The sequence below is a fragment of the Protopterus annectens genome, chromosome 3.part0 (assembly GCF_019279795.1).
Source record: "Protopterus annectens isolate FY-2018-M chromosome 3.part0, PAN1.0, whole genome shotgun sequence".
NCBI lineage: Eukaryota > Metazoa > Chordata > Ceratodontiformes > Protopteridae > Protopterus > Protopterus annectens.
This window is the reverse complement of record NC_056731.1, coordinates 714,298,817-714,317,535: the sequence shown is the minus strand read 5'-3', so window position 1 is coordinate 714,317,535 and position 18,719 is coordinate 714,298,817.

Genomic DNA, 18,719 nt, shown 5'->3' with positions numbered 1-18,719 from the left:
TGCTAAGTTTACAAAAAAAGAGCAAAATAGGTCTATCCCATTACAAAGCAAAGAAGAAGATGGAGATATGGATACAGGAGAAGAAAAATAAACACCTTATGAGAAATCAGTTGAGGTCAGACTTAAGAAAGAGAAATATAAAACCCAGGAATAAATAATGTTTTAAAAAGGTAAAGGACAATATAAGAATTTTAGCTTTACATGTGACTATTATTGAAACTGAGTAAAACTGGTGGTTGAGTGGTATAAAAAACTAAGAATGGATGTGATATATCTGCTGACTACAACATGTTCTGTAAAAAAGAAAGATAATTGAGGCAGTATGCAGAGAAATTATTTGGTTGGTAGGAAATAGTCTTGTTTACGAAAATATTTTTTTTATATAAAAAATGAAATAAAAATACTAGATGTTATAACAGTAGCTCCCAGAAGAGTAGTAATATGTCATATGAGAATGAAAATACACATAAGAATGATATTTAGTAATTTATGCATATACTAATATGAAAAAAATAAAAAAGTTTGAAAATATTAAATCATATGTGTTAGTGAATATGTCAATAATAATAATGATGGGGGGTGTGAGGGTGGGATCATTGTGTTCTAGGAAAATAAAAATAAAAAATAATGCAGGATGTGAATATATCAAGTGATTTCATATGATGAGGTAATTTTAAGGTAGGAAAATAGATAATGGACATATAAAATGAGTGCTTTCCAGACTGGAGACGGAAATACAAAGAGGTGTCATCATAGCTGATTTCTTGGATCATAGAGCAGTTTGGATACATATAGGTGAAAGTGCAATTGTAAATGAGGGGAAAATGTAAGAAAAGGTTAATAGAATATTTCAGAAGGGAAGATAAAATGGAAAGGGAAAAAGGCAAGTTTTGGAAATAACATTTGACTGAAGCTTTTCTATAAGAGCTATACTTAGTGGATTGCACACAAACAGAAATATAAAGCATATATGTAGACAAGGAAAAATAATGTAAAGAAACAAGAATGAATACAGAGTTTGACAGAATAAGAAAGAGAAATTGAGACAGGACAGGAGAAAAAAGGAATGAGAAAAATAGCTATATGAAAAAAATAAAGAATAAAATGATTTTATTTAGGCAAAGGTATTTTTGTCAGGGTGAAAAAAGGAGAGGAAGATGCACCATATTTAGGAAAAGAAGTATATGTGAGAGAAGGAAGAATGAATAATTTAATAGATGAAAAAGGCAAAGAAAAATATGTACAAAAAGAGAGATTATGGAAGGTGTAAAAATGTTGAACAAAAACATATGAAAAAGAAAACATAAGGAAAAGAAGAATGGAAAGTAAAACAACATCTAGAAAAGTAAAAAAAAAAAACCATAACAATAATAATAATCCTAGAAGAAAACAATTGAAGCAGAGAAAGTGACACAATACAGTAAAAATAAAACTGCCTCCAGGCTTGGATGGTGTAGGATATGAATATTATAAAGAAATGGCTTATGACATAAAAAGAATTTTAATAAAGATATTTAATGAATGGATGATGGAATATATTTTACATGAAAAAATGTGGTGGAGTCCTAATATTTTTCTGAAAAAAATGACAGAGAAGACATAAAGAACTGGAAGCTGGTAATCCCAGGAAACAATGATTATAAAATATTTATAACAATTATACAAAAGAGACTCCAGAAAGTATTTGAAGTGGTAATAGGTGAGGAGATTTGTGGAATTAAAGTAAAAGAGGTGAAAGAAATGTAATAATTGTGAAAGAAATAGTAGAGATGATTTTGAAAGAACATTAAGAAATAAGATTGGTAGCTGTGATGCAGCTACAGCTTATGATAGAGTAAGCCATGAAGCACAATGGACAATGTTAAAGGCCTATGGTACAGGAGGTAAGTTATGAAGGTAAAAAAAAAAAATCAGGGAATGAAAAATCATAGGTACAAATTATGATAAATGGATAGATGTGCAAAAAATATATATACATTAAGAGAGAAGTAAACAGGGATGCTCATTAAGTATGTGTTTATTTGTATTAGTAGTGAACGTAATAGTGCAGGCAGGTATTGATATGAGAAAGGCTAGAAGGAAAATTAATACAAGAGTTGTTTGTATTGTTATATTTAGTTATGCTTAAAAATAAAGGATGGGTAAGTGAGGATATAATATGGTGTGAGGTGAGATTATAATTAAACAAACTGAATTGTACAGGCTTTGGTGAAATAAAGACTATAAGTGGAATACAATTTACAAAAAAAGAACAATTTTGGGAGTAACTTTTGTGTATATGGAAGTATAATACGAAAGTGGGTTGAAAATACAAGAAAGAATTAATTTTTGTTAGCTTGATAAAGAAGTTTTTATTTGTCTTTACAGGAAAAAATGTATATGTTAAATACATGTATGTTAGGAAGACTAGCATATGTATGGTAACTGTAAATGTTTCCTACATGGATGCAAAAAGAATGGTGTGAAATGTTTATTTTGTGGATCAAGTTTAAGCTAGGTGAGAAATAGGATAGTTTAAAGTACTACCGAAGAAGGATTAAATTAAAATGTCCAGTGATACACTTAGCAAAAATGCATTTATTTTGAGTTCTGAAGACTGTAAAGGTAAGAGAAACAAATATGGCAGGGAAGAATGTAACATGAATGTCATAAACCAGTATGGACATATTTTAAAAAAGAAATATAGATGGAATAGAAGAAAAAGAACTGATGACCATAAGATAAAATTATGGAAGTTAAAAATGAGTGAATTTAATGGGAAAAGAAAAATGTTATATTTAATATATCCATTGAAGGAGTTAAAAGAAGATGAACGAACTGTAATAAAAACAGAAAGATGAGATTTTAGAAATTCTATTAAGCAGTGTCCTTTCTGTGGAGGATTCTATTTGATACATTACTCATAAAATGCAATATGAAGTATGAAATTATGAGAGAAGGAAAGAATATTGAATGTAATGTGGCAGAGACAACACAATGTTATTTTATTTATTTATTCATTTTTTAGAATGTATACTAGTACCTGGGCATCCTACCCTGAAAGATGCATTAAAGAATCTTGAAAGAACTACCAAGGGGTCCCAGTAGTGACTCCAACTATTCTGCCACCCCTCAAGAACTACAACTAGCTTCTCCAAATAGCCGTGTCTCATCCACCCCAGACGTCTCACCCTGTTCCATGTAGTACTTGGACATCCTACCCCGAAAGATCCATCAAAGCATCTTGAAAGAACTACCAAGGGGTCCCAGTAGTTACTCCTGAAACTATTCTGCCACCCCTCAAGAACTACAACTAGCTTCTCCAAATAGCTACATCTCATCCACCTCAGGCATCTCACCCTGTTCCATATAGTACCTGGGCATCCTACCCTGAAAGATCCATCAAAGAATCTTGAAAGAAATACCAAGAGGTCCCAGTAGTGACTCCTGTAACTATTCTGCCACCTCTCAAGAACTACAACTAGCTTCTCCAAATAGCTACGTCTCATCCACCCCAGGCGTCTCACCCTGTTTCATATAGTACCTGGGCATCCTACCCTGAACGATCCACCAAAGAATCTTGAAATAACTACCAAGGGGTCCCAGTAGTGACTCCTGCAACTATTCTGCCACACCTCAAGAACTACAACTAGCTTCTCCAAATAGCTATGTCTCATCCACCCCAGGCATCTCACCCTGTTCCATATAGTACCTAGACATCTTACCCTGAAAGATCCATCAAAGAATCTTGAAAGAACTACCAAGGGGTCCCAGTAGTGACTCCTGCAACTATTCTGCCACCCCTCAAGAACTACAACTAGCTTGTATGTAGCCTGTTTGTGTAAATCATTTGTAATCCCTAATGGTTGCTATTTGACTCAGTGTGCACCTGCTAGCAGCCTACCATATCCCTCCAAGCTCTCTAGGCTCATTCCCACCCCCCCAGGCAGCTTGTGCCTTCACCTCAGACCTATGCTGTTTGTCCACTAGGTGGCAGCTTTTACTCACTACCAATTGCTCCTCTCTCCTAGCAAGTATAGCTTTTTTTCCCTAACAACCTCCACTATCCTGTTTAGCTCCAGACCCCTGTGTATTTCTCTGCTTCGCTCTACAGTAGATACTTTGTGACATAGTGCACATCCCCTGTTCCCCCTTACCTTGGGCACTGCTCTCTGCTTCACTGATTGTTTTCTGCTGCCTGCTCTGTCCTCTCTGCTCTAACCTGCTCCATTCGCCCTGCAGGCTCACTCCACTCCCCTACCCGACCCCCAAATTCCACCCACCTCAGTACTCTTAGCTTTATTCTCACCTTACCACACCCCCTCACCTTAATCATCCAATTTCTTTCCTCTCCTCATTACCACTCCCTCTCATAACCCTCCCACATACACTCCTACAGTTGCATCCCACCCTTATACCTACACCTTCCCCCTCTCTTCTCAGATTCCCAATATAACTCTACACTTTATTACAGAGTCCCTCTATTCCCATAATATCTCTATTACTTTACAACATATTAGTCCCAGTCATAACCATCAATTTCCTTTATAATCCATACTTCTCCCTCTTATAACCTCATACCTCTCTCTCATTATAACCCATATTGTCTACCTTTCTCCCCTCTGACATGTTCTTCTTACATCACCAAATCCTCCACATCCCCTACCTACTTCTGCTACAAATTCCCTTATACCAAGCCACCTCTTATACCTCCTATGGCTGTCCAATACTACCAACTAAAACAACCTCCTTACTTACTCTCCTGTACCCTCACTCTCTCCTCCATTTCCACTTTATCTCCCCCTCCCTCATTCAGTTCAATCCCTTGCTCCTTTTTCACCCTAAAATCTCCTTCACTAAAGCCAGTATAGTGTTATCAACTCCTATCTGTAATCTTCCCAAATCTTCTCCATGCAAGCCAAAATGGCTAAAGGACATCTCCTTTAATAAACTATTCCAAGCAGGTGGCATACATCCCAACCCTGGTCCCATAACCTGTAACAACAGCACCAACCGTATAACTTTTTCCACCTCTCTTAATACCCTAAAGATCTTCACAATAAATGCTCAGAGTCTTACCAATAAATCTCACCAATTCCACACCTGGCTAAGCCATAACCAACCTGACATCCTAGCCATCTCTGAAACCTGGCTCAAACCCTCCATCCCTGATTCAGAAATTCTACCCCATGGATTCCATATTCTCAGAAATGACTGAGTAGGTAAAAGAGGTGACAGCACCACCTTAGTCTATTCGAATCTACTCACCTTAATACCCCTCCAAATTCCAACTCCCCAATTTCAGAACACTGAACTAACCACTGGACTACTAAAACTAAACATGCACAAAAACATCTGCTTCATTGCCCTCTATATCCCTCCTGGTAATAATATAGCAATACTTGAAGAAATTCTCCTGTGGGCTTCCTCAAAAATTAACTATGAGACTTACATCTTAGAAGATGTAAATGTTGATTGGAACAAACTCAACAGCCCCTCTCCTTCCCTATCCATCAACCTCTACAACTTCACTCAGGCTATCCTCTCTATCACCCAGCCTAACAAAATTAACCCCCCTGGATCCACCTTAGAATGGATCCTAGTCTCCATTCCTAATAAAATAACCAACTCTGGCACTACTCCTGATACCATTAGTGACCATCTCCCAGCCTTCATTTATCGCTCCACTAACTCTTCTCCATGCCAACATCAATATATCCTTACTCACAACCTTCACAACTTCCACCCTACTACTTTCTCAAATATATTCAAACAAATTAACTGGCATATTTTAAACACCCTTCCACTCGATAAAGCTATAGACCACTTTAACTCTGTCTTCCTAGACACTTTAAACTCCATAGCCCCCCTTAGAAACAAAAGAATCAAAACAAACACAGTTCCCTGGCTCTTCAAAGAGACCAAACAAATTAAGCACCAAAGGGACAAACTGTGGAAACTTCACCAAAAACAATCTATCTAATACCTTGCTTCATTATAAACAGCTCCGTAATCTCACAAAAAAGCTAATCAACAAGGACAAAAAAACCTACTATACTAAGCTCCAGTCAAATAACTATAACAACCCTAAACAATTCTGGAAGAAAAACTTGCTTCTCCATCCAGGCTCAAAAACAAATCCCTGTCCCAACCCAAACAAAACTGACCTTGAACTAGGCTCTGAATTCAATTCCTTTTTCATCAAAACCATCTCTTCCCTCAAAAAATCTTTTCCCAACATTAACCCAGCTACCCTTCACCCTAGCCCCCCAACCCATCAAATAACTTTCCTCCTCTGTTCAAGCTTAAATCTGTCTCCACAACTCTCATAAAAAACTCCTATCCAAACTTAAGCCCTGCTCTAATGCACCCAACAACATTCCATCATCCTATCTAAAACACGCCACAGATGGCATTGCTCTCCCAATCAGTATTATAATAAACAGATCAATAAAAGAATCCTATGTCCCCAAACTCTGGTGCTCAGCCTTCATTCTCCCTCTCCATAAGGGAGGGAAAAATACCAGTATCTCAAATTTCCACCCCATTGCCTTACTCTCCCCTATTTCTAAAATCCTTGAAAAGTGCATCCACCTCCAACTTATGCCATTCCTGACCCATAACAATCTCCTCACACCTACTCAGCATGGCTTCCGCCCTGGCCACAACACCATAACCAGTCTAATTTCTTTCTTAGATACTGTCAACCAAGCCCGTGATTCAGGATAGCTAGTTTCTACTATTTTACTTGATCTGTCCAAGGCATTTGACACTATCTCCCATAACCTTCTTCTTTGTCATCTCTCAAACCTTCACATCTCACCTAAACTCTTTCTTGGTTCTCCAGCTGTCTGTCAGACAGATCTCAGGCTGTCAAATGGAAAAACTCCATATCATCCTTCTTACCCACCCCTACTGGTGTCCCACAAGGATCCATCCTCAGACCTATGCTATTTAACATCTTCATCAATAACTTCCATACTGCTATTCCTGACACCAAAATTATTCAATACGCAGATGACTCAACCTTAGTCTGCTCTGCCAGTATCCTCCAAGAACTGATGTCAAAACCCAAACTGCTTTCTCAGAAACTGAAAACTGGATGCACCAAAACCACCTATCTCTTAATACAAGCAAATCCAAAATTCTACTATTCCCACCCACTAAGAATTATTCCTTCAATAAAAATGACTTTGTAATTCTTAGCTAAACCAACACACCTATAGAAGTCGTCCCCTCTGCTAAACTGCTAGGTATAATAGTCAATGAACACTTAAAGTTTGATATACATGTACAACAAAACATTAAAAAGACCCACCAAAAGCTAGGTATGCTGTATAGGAACAATCACTTTCTCTCCAACTCAACAAGGCAAACTCTAGCCTTTACTTTTCTCCTTCCTTCCTTACTATATGGTGCTCCTCTCCTAACCAACCTGTCCTCCTCCATTTCTTCCAAATTAGAAAGCTGCTACAATAAAATCTCTAAATTTGCCTCCAAATCCAAAAATTCCACTCACCACTGCCTCACCCTACAATCCCTGAACTGGCTAGAACTACCAAACCCCCCAGATTACCTACAACTCTCTATAGCACATAGTCTCATGTTTCAGCCTACAAAATGCCCCGCTCTAACTAACACCCCCCCCATATTCCCAACAGAACCCTTAGATCTGAACATCAGAACTTAATAGCTATCCATAAACCCAATCATCCTGCTGGGCAACTGCTCCTCTCCTATGCTCTAGGCAAAAAATGAAATTTCCTTCCTCAATCACTAAGAACCACTCCAAACTATGAAAATTTCAAGACCCAGCTTTTCACTCTTTTGTCTACTAAACAGAAATGCCCCTGCCTTCTCCCTACATGAGCTTTGATCACTTCAAGCCACAAGAGTCTCCCTTACTGGCACATAAGCCATCTATACCTCCCTCAGGCACTTTCTTTCAACTCTATCAAATCTCCCTGCAATATCCCGCTGCTTTATCCCTCTCCTTACTTCTTCCACTCCCAGAGCTATATTTGCTCAACAACACAGGTAAATATTGTAAATATAGAGTACTTCTTTCTACTCAAATTGTGCATGTAAAGCATATTTCACAATCTTTTGTGGATTTAAACTAATCATGTCAAATAGCACAACCTTAACAATTACTTTCAGTGAATTTCTGCTTCCTATGCTCAATGAAAAAGCTTAATTTTAACCTGTTCTACAGAATTGTTATATGGTACAAGGATGTATTTCTTGTAATCATATTTGTAAACTACTAAAGCATTCTCATACCTTGCTTACATTTCTTGTAAATCCTGTATGTAATTTTTTTTTCTCTTACAAATTTAGTATGTAAACTGTTTTTCTGTGTGTATGTAAACTTTTTTTCTTTCAAATTTAGTATGTAAACTGTTTTTCAATGCATTCTCAGAGCTTTTCTCCCCAGGCCTCCACTGAAAATGGGCCAGGTTGACCCACTGGACTTCCCTGGTAATCAAACTGGAAATAAATAAATAAAGAAATAAAGAATAATTGGGGTGAGTATAAAATGAATATAGATGTAAAGGATTTAGAAATATCAATATGAATATGATTTTGTATAGAAAGTATGCCAGTGTTGACAGATGTATTATTGATAAATGAGATAATATATTATTTATACCAGTCTAGGTATTGTGGAAAAGAAGGTATACTGAATTATTGTACAATTAAAAAAAGAAGATGTTCTAGCTGAAATAGGAGAATGGCAGTGAAAGAAAGGATGGGGGATAAAAGAAAAAAAATTACAAGTAACATGAATTGATCATTGATTGTTTAAAATTTTGTCCAAAATATTTTTAAACAGAATCTTTCTTCTGATGAATAGAGTAGGACGGTGTAAATAGATACGATAAGAGTATACAAGAGAGATGTTATGAAAGAATATGTAAATAAAGCACCCCAATCTTTTTGAGAACTGCCATATACTTCTTTACATCAATGTGAGCTACTTCCAATTTAAGAAGATAGGGCCTTGGTTTAACATCTCAGATAAAGGATGGCACATTCTGGGGTGCAGCTCACCCAATGCTGTACTGCGGTGTCAGTACTGAAAAAATAATCCATCTACCTGTTATGGGAATAGAACCCAGACAAGAAGAGCTGAGCTGAGGAACTAGAAAAAAATTGATGACATACAGCTTGGTGGACTAGCTGCTTAAATGACAATCATATCTTGTGGGTGGGTTGGATGGCACGCACATGTTGGGGATCAGAACTGGCAGTATACAACTCAGGAAGGTGAGAGAAAGAGAGAAACAGTTTGCTGTTTAAATCAAGCATCCCATCCAGTTAAGAGCAATTTGGAGCCTAGACACAGGTGTGCATACATTTATCAGCCTTAGTGTGCTCCTAGCATTGGATCCTCACAGGTTTCACAGTAACATCTTGTTTAATAGCATAATCTAAATCAAAATCTAGAAAGAAAACAACAGCAAGGGCACCCCAATCATTTATCTGTTCCCATAAATTACACAACTCTCATCCCTCAAAAAGAAGCTCTTAGGCTTTCCTTTTCAATAATAAAATATGGTATATATTTATTTATTTTTTCTTTGCTTGTTTGTTAACTGAGTAAGAGGGATAATTTGTGGATTCCTTTCAGTTATAAGCCAAATATCTACATACATATATTTTACATTTACAAGGAGCTATATTTGAGATGCAGGCTTCAAAAAACTAATATTAGTTTATGCATTAAAACGTAGAAAGTCTCTTTTGTTTTGGAGCAACTGTACTATTTGTAAATAACACAATTCTTGGTGTTACGTAAGTTCTGTAGGTATATGGAAATAAGTAATGTTTTGGTGTGATAGTGCATTTGTTTTAGTACTTGTGTTCTTCATAATATGCTCTTTGATGTTCTCTATGTAATTCCTTAACATATGAACATTTGGCATTTCATTAACAGATACGAATATATTTTGATTAGAAAACCAGAGTACAAGAAAAATCTGCAAAAGTATAAGTGGAATATTTAAATTACACACAGATTGTGACTGGAAGTCAGGACTTAGGCCCAGGGGAGACAGAGAGTTCTCCACCGACCCATACTACAATGTATTATAACCACCATTAAATCTTTAATCAACTGGATCATTATATTTTATCTTTTTGCACTCACTGTAATTTTTGCACCCACCTTTTCAGCTTTACATTAATATCCATTTTCTTTTTTTTCATCTGCATTTTCTTCTAAAGGAGCAAATGTGCTTGCATCCTTAATAGCAGGCAGATGTTATATTTTATTATTTTGAATACCCTATATTATTCTCCTTTTCAGCTTAAATATATGATCTGTCCTTATACAAGTTGTATGCATTTTTATGCACTTTTGCACTCTTCAAAGCCAGATTCCTTGCACCACTTGTTACAGTATTTACACTATTCCTGCTCTCTTTTTCTTTTTTGCAAAAGTACCTACACCTTCATTCTGCATGTAGTCATGTTATCCGTAGAAAAATCTAGTCATGGGATTTATCCCTATCTCTTTTCAAACCTATATATCAACCTTCTCAGGTTGTTCTTAATCTCAAATGTTAACTCATATAGATATCCAGGCCTATTGTGGATAAAAGCCCACATTTAGCTGAACACCCATGACATCATCAGTCAGAGTTTATCATTTTGTTTCTGTCTTGCACTGGAACAACATTCCCACTGTACCAGAGATAGACAACACTCCCCCTTACAACAGGCCTGCTTATACTTCAAGATCCAAGATTCCAAGAACAAAAAATAAATAAATAAACAAAAAATAAAAAAAAGAATGAAAACTCATCCAGTCACTGGTGGTGGCCATGAAAAATACTGCTTTCCTCTTGCAATTTTTGCAAATAGTTTAGCTCCTCCAGTAGCACTACACCCATAGTAGCCCTTGCTTCTACTCTTTTGACTCCATTGCTAAACCACCAGGCTCCAAGCTGGGTATCCTAGGCAGTTTACTGCAGACCTCTTCATAACATTTGGAAAGAAGTAATCTGTGAAAAAAAGCTTGAGATTTATTTCACAGGCAATGCATGAGTACAAGGCAAATCACTTAGTCAAAAACAGTTTGGAGAAGTTAAAGTAATTCAGTATCTTTTGTCAAAATATTTTCACAAACCTGTTTCTTTTTGACCCATGAAAAGCTTTATTCCAACACAGAAAACATCCAAATATCCACAAGATGAGTGTTTTCTCTTATATTACACAGGCTTCCTCAGATCTAGAGAAATGTTTCAGAACAGTACATTTTCTAGGCAGTTTATATATGTTCAGTCAAAGGGTTAATGCACAAGTAAGATGCACCATGTTCTGCTGATTGGTGTTTTCTAAGGGAGGTTGATAGTAGATTATAATTGGAGTGGTTAATATCTTAATTTACATGGGAATAGTGACTGGGCCAGAAATGGGAGTGGTGCTTATCAACATTTTTTAAAGAATTCCAGAATGTCTTCGTTAAACCTTTAAAAGCTTTTTGAGAATGGAGAAGTCTCTGGAGAACTTCCACAGGAATCTTCAGTAAGAAAAGTTCTTATGCTCCCCAAGGCTCCAAAATATAGAATGCGTTCTAATAGAGACAGACCTATTTTACTGCTACAGATGGACATTAAAATATATGCCAAAATTCTTACTAGTAGGTTAGTCAAAATTTCACAAAAAAATAATTTATATGAATCAACAAGGTTTTATAAAGCATAGAACAGAGCCCAAATCTAATTAGAGTTTGACTGAATGTGTAGATCTAGTGCTGGAACTGTAACATAAATGTTGTTGCTATCCTCATAGATTTCAAAAAGGTGCTCAACTCAGTGTCTTGGGATTCCATTTGGTGTCTGCTTCAATACCTGCAATTTCCAAGTTCCTTTCTTTCCAAGTACAAGTTGTTATACTGCAACTCATCTGCATCAGTGTACAAAAAAGGCATTTCTTCACGGCCTAATTTTACAGTATTTTAAAAAAGCAAGAGACAGATTTGTTCACTTTCCCTGCTATTTATCCTCATTACAGAAGTGTATATCTAGTTTCTAAAACAGTCTGTATTGCAGTACATGATCAATATCAGCATGATGGAGAATTGTTGTCCATGTGGTTCATGAATGATTGCATTGTCTGGATCTCAAATAATTAGATTAATTATTGGCCTGTTTTAAGCAATTAGAATTCTGTACAGCTCTCAGAATTAATTTAAAGAAAACTTTCATTTTTCCACTCTCAAGAAAGATTAAGACCATGCTTTTCTCACTTCTGGAGGCAGATCACTGGAACGTTGTATCAGAATGCACTTTTCTATGTATAAAATTTCACATATTTTATATAGTGTTACTAGTCTAATGAGCCAGGGGTCTCTCTAAGCCTAGACAAGTTTTACTGAAAAAATAATGACATTTGTATCCAAATAGGTCACTGAGGGCCAGGCATTTATAAGCTTGTACTGTCCATAAGGAATAGGGGTGCCTGGCCTGCTGTAAATTTCTTATTTCCCATCCATTGGTCTAGGTTGTGCTTAAAATGGGTAATAGACATAATCTGCTTCACATGCATGGGAAGCCTGTACCCAGTCTATGAGACACATATCTGTCTCCACAGCATGTTCTGTTTAAGTCAGAGGAAAAATTCAAGTTCTTAGACCTTGTATTTCTGGACTGTATGGCTTATGAATATGCAAGAGGTTCATGAGTGTGGGGTTTGTGGATGGCTTGTAAGTCAGACTGAGATCACCCCTCAGCAATCTATAGGAGACTGAGTGGAAGGAAAGGGCTTTAAGGCACTCTTATTGTTTTTGTATGTGACCTCTGAAGTAGCACTTGTTGCTGTATATGCCTGGTCAAGTACATACTAAAGGGAGCATTGTACTCTTATGACTCATTTGATAAGGGCAGAGTACAGTGGGATAATGACCTCTTTGGGCCTAGATGGCATGTCCTTACTTATAAGTTGCGCAACGTAAAGGAATTTCCTCACCATTGTGGCCACATGGTGGTCAAAGGTAAGGTACTGTTTATGTGCATAGCCAGATCTCTGATGTCTCTTAGGGGGTGTGTTATCAACATGGTAATTTTGATGGGAAGGCTGACTTCCCAAATGTTCCAATTATACATTTCTTACCATTGAATTAAAGACCATGGCTTTGGCATAATTTGTTAATCAGAGATGGGCCTTCTTGAAGAATGCTAGTCTCTGAAGTAGAATTGATGATAACCCACAGCTTGCAATCATCTGCAAACTTAGTCAGCCATAAACCTTCAGCATTTGCTTCCACTTCAGAGAAATGGATGCCAAAAAGGAGTGGGCCAAGTACTGAGCCCTGCTGGACTCCGCTAGTGACTGCCCTCTTGGTGGAGGTAGCCTCACCTATTTTGACCTCCGTGGTCCTATCAGTGAGCTGGTTGGCTATCCATTGGGTGATAAAAGGGTTTATATCTAATTTAGTGGGCTTTTCCATCAAGCTTGAGTGGTACCTTGTATCAAAAGCATTGGTCAGGTCAAGGTAAGCTGGGTGCACAATCTTGCCCTCATCCTTTGCTTTGGCTACCCTCTCAAAGAAGTCTGCCATATTTAATAGGCATGACTTTCCCTTAACAAAGCTGAACTGTGATGGATACAGTGTTTGCAGGATACCTATGTCTTCATTTATCATGTCCATGATGATTCTTTGCATGGTTTTATATATGATACTAGTCAGTCTTATGGACCTGTAGTTACCTGGATCAGTGGTTGGACCTCCTTTGTGCAGGGGAATGACTTTAGTTATCTTCCATTCCTTGAGCACAAAATCAGACTGTAGGCTGCAGATAAAAAGTGATTCAAGTGGAACAGAGAGGTCATGCTTCATGCTATTTAGCAAGCATCACAGGATGTTATTAGAGCCCATCATTGCACAGTTTTTGGTCTTGTAAAGTGCATTGAAGACCAGTTTCCTAGTAATGGTTTTGGGGGATTGTGGTATGCATTATTTGCTTTGGACTGTAGGGGGAATGGGGGAGGCATTAGCAGTGTGGGTGTTACAGTAAGTTCTGCACATTGTTGCATATTTCCATTGAGGTTATAGACAGAGCTGTAGAAAGATTTGTGGTTGTCCTTTGCCTGAGAAGCTATTTTTTTCTTCAAATTTAGCATGTGAAGTATTAATTAAACCTCTTAGCTTCCTGTTTAGATTGGTATTGGATTGGGGGTGCTTGGAATGGGTCTATATTACCAAAGTGAAAAACTCTATTCCCAAATACCTAAATGTCGACACCTATACTGCAAACCGCGAAAATCCCGGACACACTAAACCGAGAAAAAAAAATATCGAACTGTCATAGTCGGCCAACCCCACCACCCACTACATACTACCTACCCAAAGAAAATAAATAAACCACACACATACACTAACCAAACCCTACTTCTAACCTAAGGTAAAGCACCAAAACCCTACCTCTAACTGTACACTAAATCCCACATTCATAACTAACTATGCGCTATCCTTAACCCCTCCCTAACCCTAACATCCATAACTACCACACACGTCTCCTACACACATACTCCCAAACAAAATAAATAATCCACATGCATACATTTAACAAAACCCTACCTCTAATACTACACTAAACCCCACATACACAACTATCTATGCACTATCCTTAACCCCTCCCTAACCCTAAAGTTCATAACTCCACACACTTCCCTTACAGACATACACCCAAACAAAATAAACAATACACATACATAAACTTAAAATAACCCTACTTCTAACACTACACTAAACCTTACATACATTACCTATCTATACACTTACCTTAACCCAAATCCTAACACTAAAGTCATATTTATCGCACACTTACCTTATGGAGATATACCACAGATGGGCCAACCAAAACAAATCGGCATTTCGGAATTCGCAATTTTGTACGTTCGGGATTTCCGTACTTCACGCAATACGGGTCAATGTCTTCATATTAGCTCATACATTTTATCACATTCGTAATATAGACCCGCTTGGAATTTAGCAAAGGTGTTACTTAATAGAGAGAAGTTAGCTTTGGAATAGTTCCTAAAGGTTTTTGGTTTTTCTGGGTTTATCCATAACCCCATTTCCCACATGGAGTTAGGCTGCTGACAGTCATCTAGAGCCAAGGTTTACACCACCAGGTGGCTAGCCCTGCCTCAATAATTCTTCCACATGACATGCACACACACCTGTGGCCAGCTTAGAGTGTCCAATCCACCTACTGCATGTCTTTGGAATGTGGCAGGAAACTGGAGCACCCAGAGGAAACCCATGCAAACACAGAATGGACATGCAGACTCAGCAGAGAAGACACCTTAGCTGAGTATTGAACCCAGGACCCTCTTGCTGTGAGGTGACAACACTATCCACTGCACCACTGTGCACTGGATCCCTGGATTTAATTTTTATTTCAAGCAATATTGCCTTATGGTCAGATCTGATAAGCAAAGCTATTACATTGGATGAGGAAGATTGCTCCCCATGTTTGTGAGTACAAGGTCAAGGATGTTTGTACCCCTGATAGGAAAAGAGACTAACTGTTCAGGATGTTGGTATGAAATTTAGGAATCATTGGGCTTGTGCATTAGAAGTGGCATAGGATTCCCAATCTATAGAGGGATAGTTAAGAGTCCCCATAAAGATTGTATTGGGTTGAATAGTGAGTGGCAGTTGATCCTGCAAAAATTATAGAAGCAAACTGAAAATCAGTCTATGCACCTACATATTAAGATACTTTGTTGGAAGAAATCATTCTTTCATTTTTCCTCAAAAATCTGAGTGATAAAGATACATGTTAGCAAAAATACTATATTTAATAAGACACCTTCCCACATGTGTGCATCCAAATGCATACAGAAATTTCAGATTTTAATATCTTATTTTCTGTGGGATAGCACACATCTTTGATTAAGCAAGAAAAAAGCTCTGGCAGAACAATGGGGAGGGATGGGGCTTTATTTAACAAAGTCATGGCCAAGTGCCAGTTCATTCACTCCAGGCATCAACCCCGTCCTTTTTGGTTACCTTTGGCAATTAAATGGTTGAAGAACACACAGTCTAGTGAAAGACTGCTTAATCCTAACAAAGTCTGGAATCTGGGAGATTGGGAACATTGGGTGATAAAGTATTCAAATGGGGAAATCAGCTTAACACAGGAAGTCTTTGGAAAAGGCTGTGGTGCCTCGGGAAATTTTTGATCAAAAGTGAACCCACTTATTGGAGTAATTAGGCTATGTCCAGTTGTTAATTTCTAATAGATCTATGAGATATAGATAAAGGTAGGATTATGAATTTTGTAAAGCTTCAGACTTTCCCCCGGATTCACTAATCTGCTGTGCAGGACTAGGAAGCGGCAGTTTAAGAGGAGGACGGCAGTGTGCCATGCATAATAATGAAGGTGCACCGCCGGAGCTCCAAATCCTACACTGAGCATGGACGAGTGCAGGGGGCAAGCCCCTGCAAAGTAGAACAGAGGAAAGTGTAAATAAATGAGCGAAACCACTCATAGGTGTCCGCATATCTCCACCAACAGTCCACGTGTTCAACAGCAACAGTACATTGAAATAAAATTAAGAAACCCTTGTATTAATATTTTTAAAACCCCGAGTATAGCTAACCGTAGGTGCAGGGGTTTGGCCATCGCCTAGCTATGGTTAAAGCAGCTGAAAAGGCTGAAGAGGATAACAAGGAATATATATGCAAATGAAGCAGCACGGCAATAGTGGAGTGGTTAGAGCATTCGGCTAATGAACAGGCATTCACGGTTCAAGTTCCACTGCAGCACAAATCATTTTCCATGGGAAATCTTTATATCAACATAATTTTACATCGTTTTGCCATATAACCTCCATAATAACAATTAAATATGAACTGGAGTACTGCATGAAATGCACATGTGAAGTGCTAGTGTCATAATGAATAAGGCACAAGTAAGCAGGTATAAGCACAAATAAGCAGCGGTAAGCTTGTCCAAGTGCGTTTGCGTGGGGGTAAGCATTGTCCACACAGAGTAAGCAAAGTAGAAGCTAACTGAGTGTAAGAAACTGTAACCAGAGGTTAGCAGTGCTTACCATCTTGCAAACCTGCGCAAACCCACTTACAACCACTTTAAAGTGCCTTAATCACTCTGGATCCAACGGCCCATGTTCTGCCCAGCAACAAAACGAGCTGCCTCTGCAAGGCTGAAACCCAGGACCCTATACACTATAGTCACAGTAGTTAACCACTAAGCCATAGATAAGTGAGATTAAGGCCATACATCCCATACATCCGCATGAGTTTAGATATATATACAGCAATATCATATATATATATATATATATATATATATATATATATATATATATATATATGTGTGTGTGTGTGTGTGTGTGTGTGTGTGTGTGTGTGTGTGTGTGTGTGTGTGTGTGCGCGAAGATATACACAGATATATAGGTATGATAGGAAACAGTACACAAAAATGACATATGTTCATAGGCTATGCCAATGGAAGTGAGGGGCCCAAGCAAGAATCATGTAACATGTAGCGTGACCTTCCCTCCCCTCAGCTGGACGGAGAAAACATACACACAAACCCACAAACAATATAAATAGTCCACTGCTCCCCAGACCAGAGGCAGGATACAACCGAAGGGGTGTACAAAGTGGACCCATGAAATCTAATATTGGAACACAGACAGGCGCGTCCCTTGTGGGATGCCCCAAAAATTTACATATTATGGGAGGAAGCCGGTGCGATGACCTTTCTGACCGGGGTGTGTACATACTCGGAATACAAGGGTGGGAAAGCCTGATGACTCATGAGTTGAGACAATGTACGACATGGGTCCCGTGAAGTGGAGAGTGGGCAGCATGTAGTGGTGTGTTCAGACCCGACCTGCACCCAGAGTAAGGATGGGTGCTGTAGAGGAGGTGCAGGTGGGTGAACTATGGGTAGCTAGTTATGGGTCTAGGTGTGCAGTTGTTGGCTGAAGTGGGTCTATATGGACAGCCCCAGGGATATAAGCAAAACTGTTCATTGGGCAGAGGTGTCACCCAATGAGCAGCCACACCCGCCATGAGTCCCACTGCAGCAAAGTCTAATCTACATGGCAAAGAACAGAATAACCAGATGTAGATGTATATATGTAGAGGTATGTGTGTATATATCTACCCACAGCTACATTGAGAAATACCTCTCCCTCTCCATAGTACAAATGTATACATACAGAGACAGAATACATATACATACCCACATATAGATATATACATATGCAGATACCCATACACCCATATGTCGTTAGATATATATATATATATATATATATATATATATATATATATATATATATATATATATATATATATATATATATATATATATACATATACATATATATATATATATATATATATATATATATATATATATATATATATACACATACGTACAGCAATATATAAATATATACATGTATGCATACATATACAGTTATATCTATATATATATATATATATATATATATATATATATATATATATATATCTATATATATATATATATGTGTGTGTGTGTGTGTGTGTGTGTGTGTGTGTGTGTGTATGTAAATATACACCTGTATATAGCTATGATATAATACAGCAGTTACATATTACATATATTCACAGGCAGTGCAAATGGGGGTGAGGGGTCCAATCAACAAACGTGTAACATGTAGCATTAACCCTCCTCCCCTCAGCTAGGCCTGTGAAACATATA